This window comes from Citrus sinensis, chromosome 9 (assembly GCF_022201045.2).
Source record: "Citrus sinensis cultivar Valencia sweet orange chromosome 9, DVS_A1.0, whole genome shotgun sequence".
NCBI classification, from domain to species: domain Eukaryota; kingdom Viridiplantae; phylum Streptophyta; class Magnoliopsida; order Sapindales; family Rutaceae; genus Citrus; species Citrus sinensis.
In genome coordinates, this window is record NC_068564.1 from 10,472,216 (window position 1) to 10,490,974 (window position 18,759).

Below are 18,759 nucleotides of genomic sequence, written 5' to 3' on the forward strand. Positions count from 1 at the left end.
TTAATTATGAACAATAAATTATTAATTTTAATACAAAATGAAACCTTATTTTATTTTATTTAATATAATTATATTAAATTTATTATTATATAAAATAATAATATAATATTATTTAGTAAAAAATTAATATTTTCTTAGAATAAACTATTTATTATTATTAATATTAAATAAATATAGTACTATTATTTTTAAAATAAATATAATAATATTATATTTATTAATTCTCTATTAATATAATAATATTATATTAAAATAATTTTAACTTAGAATCAATGCAAATTATTATTTAGTTAAATATAATATTATTATTCAAATAAATATAATAATATTTATTTTATTTTATTAATTATAAAATATTAAATTAAATTAAATTAAATTAAAAAAATAAAAGGGTAAAAAAGGGAGAGGTGGGAGTGGATTCCCACTCCCACCTCCCCCAATGGGAGTCCCACTCCCACTCCCCACTCCAAAAATGGGTGGGGCCCACGGAGTGGGATTCCCACTCCCTTCCCATTTAGAGGAAGTAAACGCTAGAGTGGGAGGAATCCACACTCCTCACTCCCACTCCAGCAAGTAAACACAGCATTAATGGCTAGTTTTTGGCGCCTAAATTTTAGACCAGGCTTCATTAGTAAACTTCTTATGCAAGCAAATAAAACACCTTCCTAAACCGCAATTTAGTTCAAACAGCCATATAAATAACTATATATAACTCCTAAATCTTACTTAATCACACAAACCTAGCTTGATTTGCAAGTAATTGATATTTCAAATTCAGCGTTATCGCTCTCCCTTGTCCTTCCATCACAATGGCACATTGACACTGTTTAGAAGCTAAACAATAAGTTTAATTAACAAATTAACATTATATATAATATGTATAGTATGATCTTTAGTCTTTACTACCTCACAATTAATAAATATGTTGTAAATGATTGAATAAAAAATAATTTTATTATCTATCCTTATAGAGAAGAAGACGAAGAACTGAAAAAGCGAAGAAAGAAGGCACGTATTGGAGTCTCGAATGAAGTAAATGCTTTTTTTTTTAATTTATATGAAAGGCAAAGTTTTAAATTAACAGAGTGGTACAATTATAAATAAAATAGTGGCAATTTTGTAAACTTTGCATAATGGAATTTTTATAAATTTATCAAAAATTTAGACGGGCTATAGCCCACACGTAGCCTTGCCACTGCAAACAAGTACATATAATTTTTTTATTGTATATATAATAATTGATAACTAAAGTAATTTTATTTTATTTTATTGATTTTATTAATTATTTTTATTATCTCAATATAATTGTTAATAATAATAAATCCCTTTAAATTTAATGGTTTTATTTCCTAATTGAATAAGGATCATTTTCTAGACCTTAGCTTCACGGCTAACCTAAATGACTATGTGGTAGATAATTACATATTCACATCCCAGACGTTGTTTTCTACAAGTGTACTGTGTTGGCACATCATTAAATTTTCCATTATAAATTTAGTAACAATCAATCTTTTTTATTTATTATTTGTTACATATGTATGAATGTTACTGCAATTGGTTGAAATGTTCATGGGCTGTGAAGCTAATCAATTTAAAATGACCAATGCTCCAAGGTAGGGTACCCAAAACTTTTCCTGGTTTGGGTTTTTTTTTTTAAAAAAAAAATTTTGTTTTTTGGGTTTACAGTATTTGCATCATCCTAGGACCTAGCTGTCAATAAGAGGGAAGACATTTTACATCTTTTTCACTAAATTATCTGTATTTTTAATAAATTTGGTTCTTATTGTCAAGGCATATTTAATAAATAATAACACACTTTAGAAAATATGAAAAATGAAAAGCGAACGGCCTGTTTCTGAGAGTTCTGAGTCTATTGAACTGGACTCATTTGACTGATAATAGGAAACAAATATCCAATTATTTTTCCCTAGCTAACAGCACGTATACTTTAAATATGTTTTTGCCTAATAATACGTTAACATATGATATGCACTCGTTTGACAAATAACAAATAAATCAATTATTTTTCCCCAACGACATGTCTACTCTAGATGTATTTTTTTAAATAACACGTCAACATACAATATGGATTCATTTAAAACAATATATTTAATTTAGGATTGAGTAGATGCCAATTATTTCAGTTGATAAAATTATTTGTGTAGAAATAAAAAAGTCTAAAATTCGAAACTCACTCACGTTAATGGGGAAAAGGTTTGAGTTACTGTCTTAATAAAAAATAATTAATTTAAAATTAATGCTAATAGCACGTATGCATTACTGCTCCATTTTTGGTAGTTTTTTAAAATTAAATCAATTTTTCTGATATTCTTATTAAAAGTTTACCAAGATCTATTTTGATATAATGTATTTGAAACCTAACTTGAAACACTGCTTCAAATAAGAGGCATAGTTCTAAATTGGGGAAGAACTCTTAAGTTCACACAAAAATAATACTGAAACACTAAATCATGTTTAGACATAGACGTTTGCACAAAATTTCGGGCAATACAAAATTAGGACTTGATAGAATTCACATGGCTGCTAAATTAGAACTTCAGTTTCAACCGCAACGGCTATAAAACCATACATTGGCGCCAAATATAACCTAAATTTAACGGCAATTCATTTGTATACTTGTTGTGCAAGCAAATAAAACACCTTCCTAAACCAAAATATGTTCAACAGCTATAAATAACAACAAATTAGCTTGACTTGCAAGTAATATACATCTCTCTTGTTCTTCATTCTTCAATCTATTTAGCCACCAAAATTTAGGGTACGCCCAAGATTCCTCAACCGTTTTTCTTTACGGGAAAAAAGTTCTTTACAATGCCTGAGGTTGATTACAGATTTCATCCAACCGAACAAGAACTAGTTTGTAGCTTCCTGTAGGACAAGATTACAAAAAAAACCTAGTTCTTGATGATAGTCCTGCGAAAGAGTATGGTGTTTGTGGGCAAAAAGAACCACGACAAATTTGGAACTACTCGGAGAACACGGTTTCTAGAAGATAAAGGGGTCTGACTAGCAAGCCAGGCAGGAACAAAGCATCGAGAGTCTCGGAAATTGTACAAACGATAGCTCAACATCTTCGAACGGGCAAACTAAGGCTCTTTATTTTTGTTTTTATTTTTTGGGCCAAATCGGCTAATGGTTCAAGAAGATCAGGGTTGTGGGCTTCCCAAACAGTGGATGGAGCCAGTGTTGAAGAAAAATCAGTTTTTAAAATTTTTATAAAAACTTTTAAGATCGCTCTCATACAATATATAAGAATTTGTAATTTAGAAACCGTACCTTAAAAATCTGATTTGACTTTTTTCGTTAAAGTGATTTAGGCTCCCAGATCATGATCCGTCACCACCACTCCTGTTAGATCACGATCCGTTACCACAACTCTTGTTAGATCATGATCCGCCACCAAATAATCTTCCAGGTTATGACTCAAGTTTGATCTGCACTTGACGTGTGGGCTCCTTTATCACCATGAAAGCAACTAACACGAGAAAATTTTTCTCTCAACAATTAGAGAGAAAAATCTTTTTCTCAAAATTGTATAATGTGGCCTCTGTCTTTTTCTTTAGAGAAAATAAGTTTTTTTATATCTCCCTTTAGTGAAAACCCTAGGCTCCAAATAATAAAAATAAAAAATCACGTTACTCTTTTTTTTAGAAGAAAAACCACGTTACTTGCTTTTTCTATAGGGGGCCCATATTGTAAAATAACATAAAACCCTTTACACACAAGCATATTAAATGGAGCCTCCCACTAAATGATACATTTAGGATTTTGACACAAATAGCTAGTTATCTTGCTTATTAATCCAGTAGTGGTGCAGTCAATTAAATGAGCTAACCCGGGGATTATTTGGGAACATACAATAGTGGCTATAATAATTAGGCATGTAATTAAACTAGCCCAATTATTTAATTCCAAATCTACTCCACTAAAAGATTGGAACTGACCTCCATAATTGTATGCTCGAATAATAATTCGTCCCAAGCCACATCGATTTCATTACTGCATAATTCTTTGTACCACATCGTTAATTAAATTGATATCTCAACTGTCCAATCGATTTAATTACATCTTATTCCTTGATACTTACTGGTTTTCTCTAATGATCATTTTTAACATACTAAATATGTTGACACACTCTGGCCAAAGAATTCTATGATCAAGTGCCGAAAACCCATCAAGAGATGTGTTGTACAAATTCTATATTGTTAATCTATAACTCCAATACTCATAATTGCTCCCACCAAGATACCGGGTAATCTTGACCACAATTGTGTGTCGTGCCCATTGGTAACTCAAATGGAATAACAATTACAATCATGAAATCATAACTAACTCAAGATTAAGATTACAGTAAAATCAATGCCTATGAGATTTAATAAGTCTGACAGTCATTTCAAGGTTAATTAAATCTCATATGTGATCTTGTTCAATGTAGTCGTACTACATTAATAAATTTATACATGATTAAGATAAATCATTCAATGAATTCATTATAGTCTATACCTGAGTAAAGTGCCTAACTTTATAAATCAACTGTGAACTAAATTTATTTAATCATAAGATAACTTGTATTTATATCTTTTGTGAATCCATATAGTGATCACATAAATACATATAATATGATTAAATGAACTTTAATCAAAATATTAATGCAATTAAGATATTTGAATAAAATACCTCATTTATTTTATTAATCAGAAAAATTATTTATTACAATTAAATAAACACATATGCTTTTAAAGAGCATATTTTCCTAACAGTCAGGGCATTGGGTTGCGAGTTTGATGATCATACAATAGGATTCAAGAAAATGTTTTGGTATAAAAATATAAACAACCCTCAAGAAGACGGCATGTGGATTATGCATGAATTTTTATTAGAGGACTATTCATATATCCACTATGCAGCAAGCCAATTCAGGTAAGCAGCATAAAAAGCTGAAATAAGTGAGTCATAATGAAACTTTTAAGGGATGAACAATTTAGTTCTAGAAAAGCAGTTATCAAGAGCAAACAACAACGTTCAGTAAATTAATCTGACACCGGTCTATGAAAACAGTTGGTTTCATTTGCAGTTACGATATAATATCTTTTCTTTCCTATTGCGAGTACGAGTATGGTTGTAGGATTCAAAGAAATATGAAAGAGGACTTGTAGATGATGCCGAACCTCTCATTTTTTATTTCCAATAGGAGATGAGTAATATGATAGTGCCCCTTTCAATGTGTATAACAAAATGCAATCACAGTGGTTCAAATTACAAATCCAGGTTATAAGCCAAATCATTTCTAAAATATGCAGCTATGAGATTAAAAAAAAAAAAAAGCTCCAGCAATCATAATACTGCTCTACATCTGTCACTCTATAGAACCTAAAATCTAAATCTGAAATGTACACGAGCGCTTGGGTAATGATCGGTAAGAGCTCCATAACTCATAACCATAGGTAGACCTATCTATCACGCCCTTGAGTTTTCTCTTTCACATAGTAATAAAATCTTAGATCCCAGTTCAAAAAGGAAGCAGCTGGATACAATCACCACTGCTAATGTAATATGATTATGTGTCAATGTTAAGATCATCTGGGCCAGGGGGAGATTCTGGTGGGATTGCCAAGGTGTAATTTGCATCATCAATAAATTCCAAGACCCTCCTTGCAGTTGCCTGTGATTGACTGAAACCACCAATCTTTCTTGAAGAATTTACAGATTTAGATTCTCGAGTAGCGTTACTACTTTCAGCCGATGATAGAATTTTGTCCTTTGACAGCGTTGTATTCGCTGATGCTATCACTGAGGTGTAAATCCCAGATTCCCGTAGTCCTTGGGTAATGATCTATGAAGGGAAATAATATCGAACAGTTTTAAGTCACTGGGTGCATACATGCAACACAAAATCCGTCAACTGCACAACTCAAAATTAATAGCATCAACGACAATATTTCATAGCATAACTTGATGTTTAATCTAATTAATAGCCACAACTCAAATTTATCATGAGTTTCTTTTTCAGTGTTTTGTCAGCCCACACAACATGTTCACGGTACCTGTATCAACAGTAGTCTTGAGAAAGCAATAAATTCGCATCAACTGGTACCAACATTATGATATGAGAAACAAATTCTGGGGAAAACGCAATGAATAAAGCTGTTTATATCCTGAGATATCCAGAAGCTTATAACATACGAAACCCATAAAAGCTCAAGAGGTTCCAAAAAAAAAAAAAAATTGAAACTTCTAAAGTGAGAAATTGTGTTAATTCCTCAATAGGATACTATATAAGTTTTAACATTATTTTACCAGCTCAGCATCTCATCCTCTGTTGTAGTTGAGGCAATTATAAATGCCTGCACAGAACATAATATGAAAGAGCTATTGTTAAAACTGTTTCACCGTTAGCCTAAAAAAAAGAAATTTTTTTTTTGAAAAACAGTCAATGATTGTGAATTTCTTCCAGTAGCAAGATGTGCCATAGGGAAGTTACATATATTAATTAAAAGAATTCTTATCAATTATCCTTGAGAAATTCTATAGATTATTTTGTGAGGAATTTATTTTGCCTCTTTTTGTGTATACAACTTTGCTCTTAGAAGGAATTGCCTGTAGTTGCCGTTTATCTTGAACAAATTCTACACGACAAAAACTTTACTTTGAAGCTAACTTAACAAAGTAGAAAACATATATACATTTAGTGGTGAAAAAATTAAAAAGACACATGAAATTAAAATAATAGGAGCAATGATGCTAAATCAGAATGAAGAACGTAGATGCTGCATTGTAAAGAACAAAGAGTGCAAAGGAAAAAAACTCACGGCTCGGTCAAATTCCAGCATAAAGCATCTTCTAACATCTTCCTTTGTAGGCTTGCAGCCACACCGATCACGTCATGAAGTCAGATCAGAAAATTTGGTGTATGTGTAATGCAGGACAGCAGCGTCATCCATTTTGATTTCACTATCAAAGATTACACGGTAGTATTAAGCTTGTGTCAACAAATGAGAAAAAGGAAATATTCTGATCCTTACCAAAACTTTCAACTGAAAATAGATATAAGCTGAACTACCGTGACCACTGACCAGTACTTCAATAAAGAGATTTTCATAATGACCATGCTAAAATTGTTAAGACACCCAAAGTATCTAAAGGGATAGGAACAGTATTGGTTCCTAATTCTAATGGGAACTGCGATAAACCCATCATGGCAGGGTAACGCTTTTGTTAACATTTTGGGGATCAAGGAAATTTGAGGATAAAAAGTAAAACCACAAATAGGGGATGAGGCACGGTCAGGCTATGGGTGCAACACCTGGCCAGCCGGTCCTGGCTATACTGCCAAAATTACCCTGATGGATAATCCATATTCTTATTTGTTACCACTGCTCTCAACTGTGTTATCTCTCTCTTCTTCTCCCCCAGGATATTTGATCCATAATCAATTTCTATATTTTGATTACAGCTTCATCTAAAGTATTGTCTTCAATATATTAGTAAAAAGTAATCCACATAAGCGGTCTACCAGAAGCTTGTAACAAATAAGGTGTAACTAACATAGACGTACATCATCCTAGTATAAACTAGTGAATCTCTCCCAAATTCTTTGCACAAAGTATATTCAAGTAAATGTTGTCACTTTTTTTTCCCAATTAGGAGATCTATTCAATATTTAATAAGTTATATAAAATGTCTATTCATTCAGGTGAATTGGTCATTCAGAGCTTCACTTCCTCTCTGAAATGCTATACCATTTCCATATGTCAGAAAGTAGTTTGGATTATTGCGGGTTGCTTCCCTATAGTTTCCAAAGTAAACATCTTTAGGAAGATGATCATAGTTCTTCTTAAACATTGACACCTGTGACAACGTGTTAGATCAACAATTACGAATGTTTTGTCCTCGTGTTAAGATGCAAACATCCAAGATTGTCAAGAAAACTTGCAGATGATAATCATATTAGAAAAAACTTGTGAAGCCTTTAATAAACAAGCCTTGAATGACTCTAACTTTGATATTATATTGATTTATCTGTTTACCCAACCAGAAGCATGGGAAGCAACCAAAAGAGAGGATCCTACCTTGCTGAAAGGTTCCTTGATATCGTCTCGCTCAATACAATTCTCCTTAAACAAGTTGTATTGCACCATTATCATTCATGTCAACGCGAAAAAATAAAGGGACCATCAAAACAAAGAGTGTTAAATTCTTTTTGCACCAAAACATATACTAATGGAAGACTACCATATCCACATTGCTAGGTACAACTGACAGCAGCTGTCTTAGGGAGTACTCACGAGCTCCCGCAGGATGTATTAGCTAGTCCGTATCAAGATGAATAATCCAATCCATGCCTGCATCCTAAAAGTTTATAAGAAGAAAGAGTTATCATCAAAACATATGAATATGACATATACAAAGAGTTACATGCTGCAGATGTAAATGTAGAACCCATACCCTTGCCATGACAATAGCCATGTCCATATTCGGGGATTGCATCACAAATAACTCGTAATTACATGGTTTATAGAAAAAGCTCGACAACCAGGTCTCATTCCAGATGCGACTACCCCAAATAATATAAACAAAACAAAATAAAACACAATTCATCAGACACACAGTGCATAAAATCTGAAAAGGAAATTTTGTATAACAATCTCATCATAAGAGGAAACCAAAGGCAAACTATAGCCATACAATATCGAAAAGATAGAAAGGGAAGTGATCCCAATTAAATGTTAATGATGGTGGTCGGTGGAGGTTTGTCTACGTCTGATAGGCCAAGAAGATCTCAACGAACTCCTAAGAAGAATCCCAAGTTTTTAGCTTGTGTTAGACCAAGTCTAAGTCTAAACCAGTAAATAGCAGCAGTAAAAGCTTTTTATTTTATTTTCTGATGTTTAGTATTTCTGCTCATTCAAAGTTGTCACAACTTATTTCCTTGAATTTTGGCTAGTTAGTTTCCTGAGTTGAAACTGATCTGTTAAGCTTAACTCTATTTATTGGAACGTTAGCAATGAATAAAGGGACAAGAATTATCCTGCAAACAATTGTGTGGTTTACCTTTCACCCAAAGAAAGTGAGTATTTATTATATTTTCTGCTGCTGTGATTGGGACTTATCATTAGTATCAGAGCAGGTTATAATGGCATCCAACAAAGAGAGGATTGAGGCTTTGGAGGCTGGACTCGGTGGAGTTTAAGATGGAATGCATCAACTGGAGTTAGGCGTAACTGATAAGCTGCACCATTTGGAGGAAACCATCAACAAACTTTCAGAAGCTTTTTTTCAACCAGAGAAGCCTCTAGCAACAACAACCATGGGCGAGAAGGATCTTTCCGTTCACATCGAGAGGAGAATGACGGCGGCAGACAGATTTTCTCTTCCAAGATGGCAAGGTTGGAGTTTCCAAAATACTCTGGAGAAGATCCCACTGAATGGCTTAGTAGAGTAGCTCAATTCTTTGAATTTCAAGGCATAGCAGATAATCAGAAGGTAACTCTAGCATCTTTCCACCTTGAAGGAGAAGCTAATCAATGGTGGCAATGGGTGCGTCGGACTTACCAGGAGGAAGGCCGCTCAGTGACCTGGGAGTTCTTTGAAGAGGAATTATGGGCTCGTTTTGGACCAACAGAGTGTGAAGATTTTGATGAAGCTCTGTCCAGAGTTCGACAGGTTGGATCCCATCGTGATTACCAAAAAGAGTTTGAGAGGCTTGGCAATCGAGTTCACGGATGGACACAGAAGGCTCTCGTTGGCACTTTTATGGGAGGATTGAAACCCGAAATTGCCGATGGAATTCGAATGTTCAAGCCCAAAACATTGAAGGAAGCCATCAGCTTAGCAAGAATGAGGGATGAGCAGATTGCCAAAACAAAGAGGTTCACGCGACCTCCACTTCTGAACCATGTACCTACCACCAGCACCACAATGAATCGTTTTAACCCAACATCCACACCCAAGAGGTTGAGTTGGGACGAAATGCAGAAACGGAGAACACAAGGTCTTTGTTTCAACTGCAATGAGAAATTCACCCCCGGACACAAGTGTCAAGGACCTCAACTACTCCTTCTTGAGTGCCCAAGCAGTAACCAAACCAAAGAATATGAGATGGAAGACGAAGAGTTGCAGAGGGCAGAAACTCCAGAAGATCAAGTCGAACCAGAAATCTCACTACATGCACTTACAGGCTGGACATCCCCTCAAACCATGCGAGTAGCAGCTACCGTTGGGTCTCAACACGTGATGGTGTTGATTGACAGTGGATCTACTCACAATTTCCTGAGTGAGAGAGTAGCTAGATTGCTTCGACTTCCAGTGATACCAACGAAATCGTTTGCAGTCCGCGTAGCAAATGGGGAACGATTAACCTGCCAAGGTCGCTTTGAAGAGGTACAAGTAAATTTACAAGGCATTACTTTTTCACTCATCCTCTATTCTCTACCCCTAGCAGGACTTGATATGGTGTTAGGCATCCAATGGCTAGAGATGCTAGGTTCTGTGGTCTGCAATTGGAAACAATTAACCATGGACTTCCACTGGGATAATCAAGCTCGGAGGTTACAAGGAATTAACCAAACCATTCAAGCTACATCATTGACGTCGGTTGCGAAAGAGATGCGCCAAGGCCAAATGATGTTTGCTATCTACCTGCACACTGCCGAGAGGTCCACCTGGGCAGACATTAGTCCTAATATGCAGCAGACATTGAAGGACTATGCAGATGTGTTCAAGGAACCAACCACGCTACCACCCTTAAGAGATATCGACCATCACATTCCCCTCAAAGAAGGTACTCAACCCATCAATGTTCGGCCCTATAGATATGCATATTTTCAAAAAGCAGAGATCGAAAAACAGGTCCACGAGATGCTCAACATGGGAATCATTCGACCCAGCACCAGTCCATTCTCATCGCCCGTTTTGTTGGTGAAGAAAAAAGATGGTACTTGGCGATTTTGCACAGATTATCGGGCACTAAATGCAGCCACCATCAAAGACCGATTTCCTATCCCCATGGTAGATGATATGCTAGATGAGTTGTATAGGGCAGCCTATTTCACAAAACTAGACTTGAGAGCTGGATATCATCAGGTACGAGTACATGCTTCCGATATTCCAAAAACTGCATTTAGAACCCATAATGGCCATTTTGAGTATCTAGTTATGCCTTTTGGTCTATGCAATGCCCCTTCCACCTTCCAAGCCATTATGAATTCGATATTCCATCCTCATCTTCGCAAGTTCATACTAGTATTTTTTGATGATATTCTTGTTTATAGTCCTACCTGGGAATTATATGTAGAACATGTTAGAACCACATTAGACATCCTGAGACAGCATCAGTTTTTCATCAAAGCAAGCAAGTGTGACTTTGGCAAACAAGAGCTGGAGTATTTGGGCCATATTGTGACGCATCAAGGGGTAAAGGTAGACAACAACAAAATTGAGGCCATGGTAGCTTGGCCCCAACCTGCTAATATTACTGAATTACGTGGTTTTTTAGGCTTAACAGGTTATTACCAGAAATTTGTTCAGAACTATGGACTTTTGGCTCGCCCCCTTACCAATCTCCTTAAAAAGGGAAGCTTTCAGTGGACTGAAGAAGCAGCGAGTGCATTCAAGCTGCTCAAGCAAGCCATGACAACTACCCCAACTTTAGCCATGCCAAATTTCAATGACTCTTTTATTATTGAAACTGATGCTTCAGGTGATGGAATCGATGCTGTCCTTACTCAGCAGGGTCAGCCAATTGCATTTATGAGTCGCGCCTTGGGAATTAGTAAACGAGCATGGTCCATCTACGCCAAGGAAATGCTCGCAATTGTAGAAGCAATTCGGACCTGGCGGCTATATCTTTTGGGCAGGAAATTCTTCATTCGGACCGATCATCGGAGTCTCAAATATTTTTTGGATCAACGTGTGGCCACTCCTGAGCAACAAAAATGGGTAGCAAAGCTTTTAGGCTATGACTACGAAATTCTTTACCGGCCAGGACGTGAAAATTCAGCAGCTAATGCCCTCTCTCGCCGCCCTGATAGCCCTCTCCTTAATCCTTTGTTTGTTTCACAGGTTACTCTTTGGGATGACATGAGAACGGCAGCACAAGATGATGCTTATATGCAGCAAGTGAGCCGCCAATCCACTATAGATCCCACTGGTCCATACTTAATGCGTAATGGTCTCTGCTTCTACAAAACACGAGTAATTGTTCCGCAACCTATCCGCAACCAGCTGCTACAATAATTTCATGACAACAAAATGGCAGGGCATTCTGGTGTATTGAGGACATTCAAAAGGTTAGCTCAACAATTTTATTGGCCGTCCATGTACCGATCCGTCCAAGACTACATTACGTAATGTGAAGTTTGCCAAAGAATAAAAACTGAAACTCTGGCCCCAGCGGGATTAATTCAGCCACTTCCCATTCCCTGTCAAGTGTGGGATGATATTAGTCTAGATTTTATTGAAGGTCTTCCCTCCTCCCACGGCAAGGATAGTATTTTGGTGGTCGTGATCGACTAAGTAAGTATGCTCATTTTGTTGCCTTATCTCATCCATTTTCTGCAAAGATTGTAACTGAACAATTTGTAGAGCACATCATCAAACTCCATGGCATGCCGAACTCAATCATTAGTGACCGCGGCCCCATCTTTATCAGCAAGTTCTGGCAAGAGTTCTTTACTATGTCAGGAACCAAGTTGAAATTGAGCTCCGTTTACCACCCGCAGACCGACGGACAAACCGAAGTTGTGAACCGCTGTGTTGAACAATACCTCCGCTGTTTCGTCCATCAATGGCCACGAAAATGGTATAGTTATTTACCTTGGGCAGAATTCTGGTATAATACCACATACCACAGTTCAACGGGGATGACACCTTTCCAAGCGTTGTATGGTCGGCTTCCTCCTTCCATTCCAGTTTATTTTGATGGGTTATCTCGGGTTAACGAAGTTGATCAAAACCTCTTACAGCGGGATGAATTGCTCTAGCACTTGAAGAAGAATTTGGACATGGCAGCCAATAGGATGAAACAAACAGCAGACAAGAAGAGGCGAAATGTGGAGTTTCAAGTAGGTGAGATGGTCCTTCTCAGGCTTCATCCTTATCGCCAACAATCTGCCTTTAAACGTGTTCATCAAAACCTTGCTAGCAGGTTCTATGGCCCTTATCAAATCGAGAAGAAGATCGGTAATGTTGCTTACCAATTACACCTACCAGCAGGCACCAAGATTCACCCTGTTTTTCATGTCTCTCTCTTGAAGAAATATGTTGGGGGTCTTCCACAAGTTACTTTAATGCTTCCACCTATTATTGATGAAGGTGTGGCTTTCATAGAACCAGAGACTATCCTCGATACACGCTGGATTAAGCAAGGCAATAAATTCATCGAGGAGAGCTTGGTGAAGTGGAAGCAGTTGCCCAAAGAAGATGCTACATGGGAAGACTCATCACTGCTGCGTAATCAGTTTCCTTATCTGGACCTTGAGGACAAGGATCCAATTGGCGGGGGAAGTATTGATAGGCCAAGAAAATCTCAACGAACTCCTAAGAAGAATCCTAAGTTTTTAGCTTGTGCTATACCAAGTCTAAGTCTAAACCAGTAAATAGCAGCAGTAAAAGCTTTTTATTTTATTTTCTGATGTTTAGTATTTCTGGTCATTCAAAGTTGTCACAACTTATTTCCTTGAATTTTGGCTAGTTAGTTTCCTGAGTTGAAGCTGATTTGTTAAGCTTAACTCTATTTATTGGAAAGTTAGCAATGAATAAAGGGACAAGAATTATCCTGTAAACAATTGTGTGGTTTACCTTTCACCTAAAGAAAGTGAGTATTTATTATATTTTCTGCTGCTGTGATTGGGACCTATCAACGTCCTGTTGCACGATGTCAATCCACAGGTATTTATTTTCAAGCTTGTACTCTCACCATATTGGATACTTATTTGCTCGTCCTTTCTTTTTCCAAAGACAAAAGCTTCATTTTTCAGCCTACTCGCAAGACTTTCTTAAAACAGACCAAAGTTTCATAAGGCCATAAACAAAAGAAGCTGAATAATGATTCCAGCTTTGCAACAAAATAACAATGAAAAGTCCTAATTATTACAGGCAAATGAGGAAGCAGATCTCACCAGAATTGACTCAAAAACTTTGGATATAGCAGGAGAGGCAGCCTTCCCCTCCACAAAAAGGAAAAAATTAGAAACACCAATAGCCTTGTGATAAAAGATCCAAGGTATGGTCTGTTCAAGGCCAGCAGAATTGAAAGGTTTTTACTTCAAAGAGATGCATAGTATTAGATTTATTGAACTGAGAAAACATTGACACAAGACCAGTTTTGGAGTTGATTACAGACATTGACTTAGAAGACAACAAAACATAAGGTTTATCAGAAGCAGAGACTATGGTGAGTCCTTCAATTTGATGAAGTCCATCTCTAGCAATCCCCTTGAGTAATATGATCCTGTGCTCTTGTACTTAACAAAACAAACATATTTTTGAAACTCAACAATAGCATTATTATCAGTTAACAATTTGGAAACACTAAGTAAATTTTTAGTGATAGCTGGTACATGTAACACATTGGTGAGGTGAATGTATGGAGAATTAAGAGATTTTATATTAGTTGTCCCAACAAATTGAATATGCAAGCCTAAACCATTTCCAATATATAATTTCTCAATACCAGTATATCTAGAACAGGATAAAAATATACCTGCATCTTGAGTAACATGGTTTGTAGCCCCTGAGTCAATATACCAAGCTGAATCTGCAACAACATTGTAATTCGCCAGAGGAGCAGCAGTAGCACCTTGACTGATTGCAATGAAAGCATTAGGATTGGCATGTGAAGCAGCGGCAGTACCTTGAGTAGAATCAATAAAAGCTTGTTCAGAATTCAAACTTGCATTTCCTGCATACATATTAGCAGCATGATATACAAAGCTTGGTTGCATTGGAGGCTGTTGATAGTTTTAAGGTGATTAATAAGTAACATAACCTTGATAAGGTGCTGATCTAGGAAAGCCACCATTGAAACCTCTTCCATAATTTCCTCCAAAGAATTGGCCACCTCTAGGCCTAAAACAACCTAGATTACCCCATCGTTGTCCAAGAATGAATGCATGATTGAACCTGTTTCTGCATTTATATGACTATGTCCAGGTATGAAGCAGATTTGATAAGTTACATTCTTATCTCCACCGAAAGAGTTTCTAGATCCTCCATGGTCAACTATATTATTGTTAGGCTTATTATAGTGCTGTCCTTTTTGTGCAAGATTTGCACTCATATCATGCATCACATCAAACTGTGTTTTTCCTTTACTCATTTCAAGTCTTATTTCATGGCTAAGCAGCATTGAAAACAATACTTCAACTGTGATCTTTTCCTTCTCAAGTTTAGTTAAGACATTTGTAACAAGTGATTCATAGGAGCCATCCAGACCTGCAAGAATATACACAATGAACTCATTTGATGAGAGTGTATTACCTCCAATATCTAAGGTATCAAAAATTTTCTTCATCTTGTAGAAGTAATCACTGGTGGAGAGTGATCTGTTTTTATTAGTCTGGATCTACATCATTAGAGGCATAAACCAAGCCTTTGATTGAGACATGAAAATTTCTGTAAGTCATTCCCAAAGATCCTGAGAAGTCTCACAACTTATCACCATTATCGAAACATTGTCCATCATGGAAGACAACAACCAGCTCTGAAGTAGCTTATCAGTTTTCTTCCACTGAATATATTATGGATTTTTAGTTTGCCTTACAGCCATAGCACTTGATTAACTGGATTCTGCCATAGATTCTGATAAAAACTGTGCAGGACAGGGATTATCTCCATTAAGGAAACCTTCTAGACCATTCCCGGTGATGGAAGCAAGAACTTGTGTTTTCCACACAAGATAATTTGTTTGATCAAGGTTAACAGGTTGTACAGAGCTAAAGGATAAAGATGATGAGGCTGCTGAGTTATTTTCCATCTGATTATGGCTCTAATACCATGTGAAAATTTGTAAAATGATTGTTTGGTTACTGAAAAAACAGAGAGAAAACAGAGGAAGAATGAAATTGAAGAGGATTTTTGTATTATTGTTTTTCACACTATAAAATTTACACGAGCAAATTGAATTTATATTACAACAGTGTAACTAACTTGCCAATAACAACAAATTCATTAGACCAATAATAGAAAGATAGTTGTACATCTCTAAACAAACTCATGCCATGCTAGCTAACTAACTAATTCAGTTTAAGAGTGTGTCTACATTAAAAAAATGAAAGCTCCCACACATGAGAATTATTATTGTAATAATAATAATAATATATATTGTAATTTGCTCTCTTTACAATTCCCGTCTCTCTAGTTCATGGTTTGTGTATTTATTCCGACGGTAGCAGTCGCCACCCTTATCTTATTGACCATCTATATGGAGCCGAATAACAGTTTTTGCACTGGGGAGTATGTTTCATGATCCTCATCCTGTTCTCACTTGCTGTAGCAAAATGGCCCAAGTTTTTGAAGCACTTGTACTAGTACTAGTATATTTGATATCGTGCTTTCCATATCACTATTTATTTAATTTTTTATATTGTTAATTCTAGGAAGAGGAGTGGAAGAAATTTTACATCCTTCCAAATGGATTGGATTGCAGGGTACACATTATTGTTAATTAAGATTTGATTAATTAATATTTGTGGATATAATATAGAGACCAAGGTCTAGCTACATTGGTTAGTGGGCAACCTTACCAATACTTAGGTCTTTGGTGTCTTTGGTTTGAGTCTTATGTAATGTAGTCTCATAGACTTTATGTTTTTGTATTATTGCAATGCATTTTTCTCCAGATTCAGTATGTACCTCAACATTTTGTGTGGCAATCCATTGCAATCTTCCATTTAGCTTCGAAAATATTGCGTATACAAGACCAGCACGCTTGTTGGATATATTATGGCTTCATCAACGGTGAGCTTCAACTGTTCAACCAGCCCTGAGTAGAGGTCATGTCTTCTTTCAGACCTAAGTTTTCTAGAAAGATGTTCTAAGTTTACTGTTCGGAAGGAATCCTAAAAAGAATATGCCCTTGTCAATGTGCATTATTAAATGTAGCTTGGTTCAACACAACCCACACCAAATCAATCATTTATATCTAGCTTCAATACAGTCTTGAAATATCTAGCTTTCATCACCTTTGCCACTAAGGAATTAGGATACTCTTATCAATGTTTTGCATGAAAAACTTGGTTGAAGCAGACAAGATCTCAATATCCCTGGCCTCCGCTCTTTTTCCACAAAGCCCACCTAATTCCTTTGCCTGTTTCCTTCTCACCCCATCAGAATGCCGATAGCAACTTTTGCATATTTTCTCATAGTCCCCAAGGAATCTTAAAGATGCTCAAAGCAATGGAGTAATTGCTTGAGCAATAGCGTTAATAAGTAATTCCTTTCCCCCTCTAGCTTTGTGCCTTTTTTTATGTCTCCTCACCATAGATTTCAAGCAAAGATACTTGTCACTCCTTTCCATGAAACTTTTATTAAAAATACTCACGTAAAACTGAAATGACAAATCCTAAGAGAATAAGCGGAAATGCACAGCTACTTTTTCTCATTTCTTGAAATTAAAAATGTCCCTCTTTTTTTCTTTATGTGTTAATTCAGTTTAAATCAAATTAGATAAAATTGGCTTTGTCTGAACTATTCATATTCCCCATGATATCCCATTCACTTGCCTTTGACCATTTTATTTTTTCCATTCATTAAGTGGTTCAACTCCAGAGAGGTGCCTACATCCGCTAAGGATCAAGATCAAATGGTGTCACCGATCAATGAATCAACGCTACGGAACTGAACAACATGGTACAAAGAAGGAAATGAATGAGCTTTCCCTCTTCGAAACTCTCTCTGTTCTCTGGACGGAGCGTGTTGGTCAGCCCCTTAACAAGGCAGTTTCTTGATTTGGGCAACTTGCTCTGATTTTTCCAACTGCCTCTAACCAACCGGAAATTACGTGATCCAGCGTGACACTTAAGTGATCTGGAAAACGACGTCAACGTTTGTCGTTTCAGATTATTCTGTTTTCGATCTTCACGTGCTTGTCACGGGTTTCACTTAATAACTCTACTTTGTCATACGCTTCGCATATTTACTTCCCGTCGTCCGTAATCAAACGCCATGCCGGTTGGACATCCAAAAGAAGAATGGCGTGTCATTCATCAAGTTCGAGTTTAAATCCAGCATAACCAAACACGACCTAGATGGTTAATGCCTTTTCAATTGAAGCAGAAACGCTTGAAAGATAAGTTGTTCATTGATATTCCATGTTGAATCAGAATGCCGTTCTTCTTCCACTAAGTTTAAATTAATTAATGTGCTCTCTCTGCCCCCAGTCTTGTGCATGCAGGGTTTCATTCATCAGTTGGATATCGAAGCATGGCCATTCTCATTCCTCGGTTTGGTTCTTTTGGGCAGTTTCTTCTTGTTTTAGTCGGTGAGGTCAAATATCTGGTGGGTGAAGGTCCTGGTATCTCAGTTTTAGGAGCATCTTCATATGGTTTCATTTGATACTTTAGAAAATTCTCTGTATTTTAGGCATATGCCATGCATTTTTTTTTTTTTTTGGTTGGACATAGTCTAGCATGTCTCAGTTGTTAGCCAATCAGAAGCAATTAGTTCATATTTTTTTATACTCCAAGGCTGGCTTTCATCCTGCTGTATATGCACCAGGTGTATTGGTAGAACAAACGAGGG

At 36.2% G+C, this 18,759-nt stretch overlaps 1 protein-coding gene across 15 annotated transcripts in view; it reads right to left on the reverse strand.

Annotated features, from left to right (window-relative positions):
* Nucleotides 1–18,759, reverse strand: part of LOC102617923 (DNA-(apurinic or apyrimidinic site) endonuclease, chloroplastic) — an 84,287-nt gene that overhangs the window by 55,068 nt on the left and 10,460 nt on the right. The gene's annotated exons all lie outside the window — the stretch shown is intronic.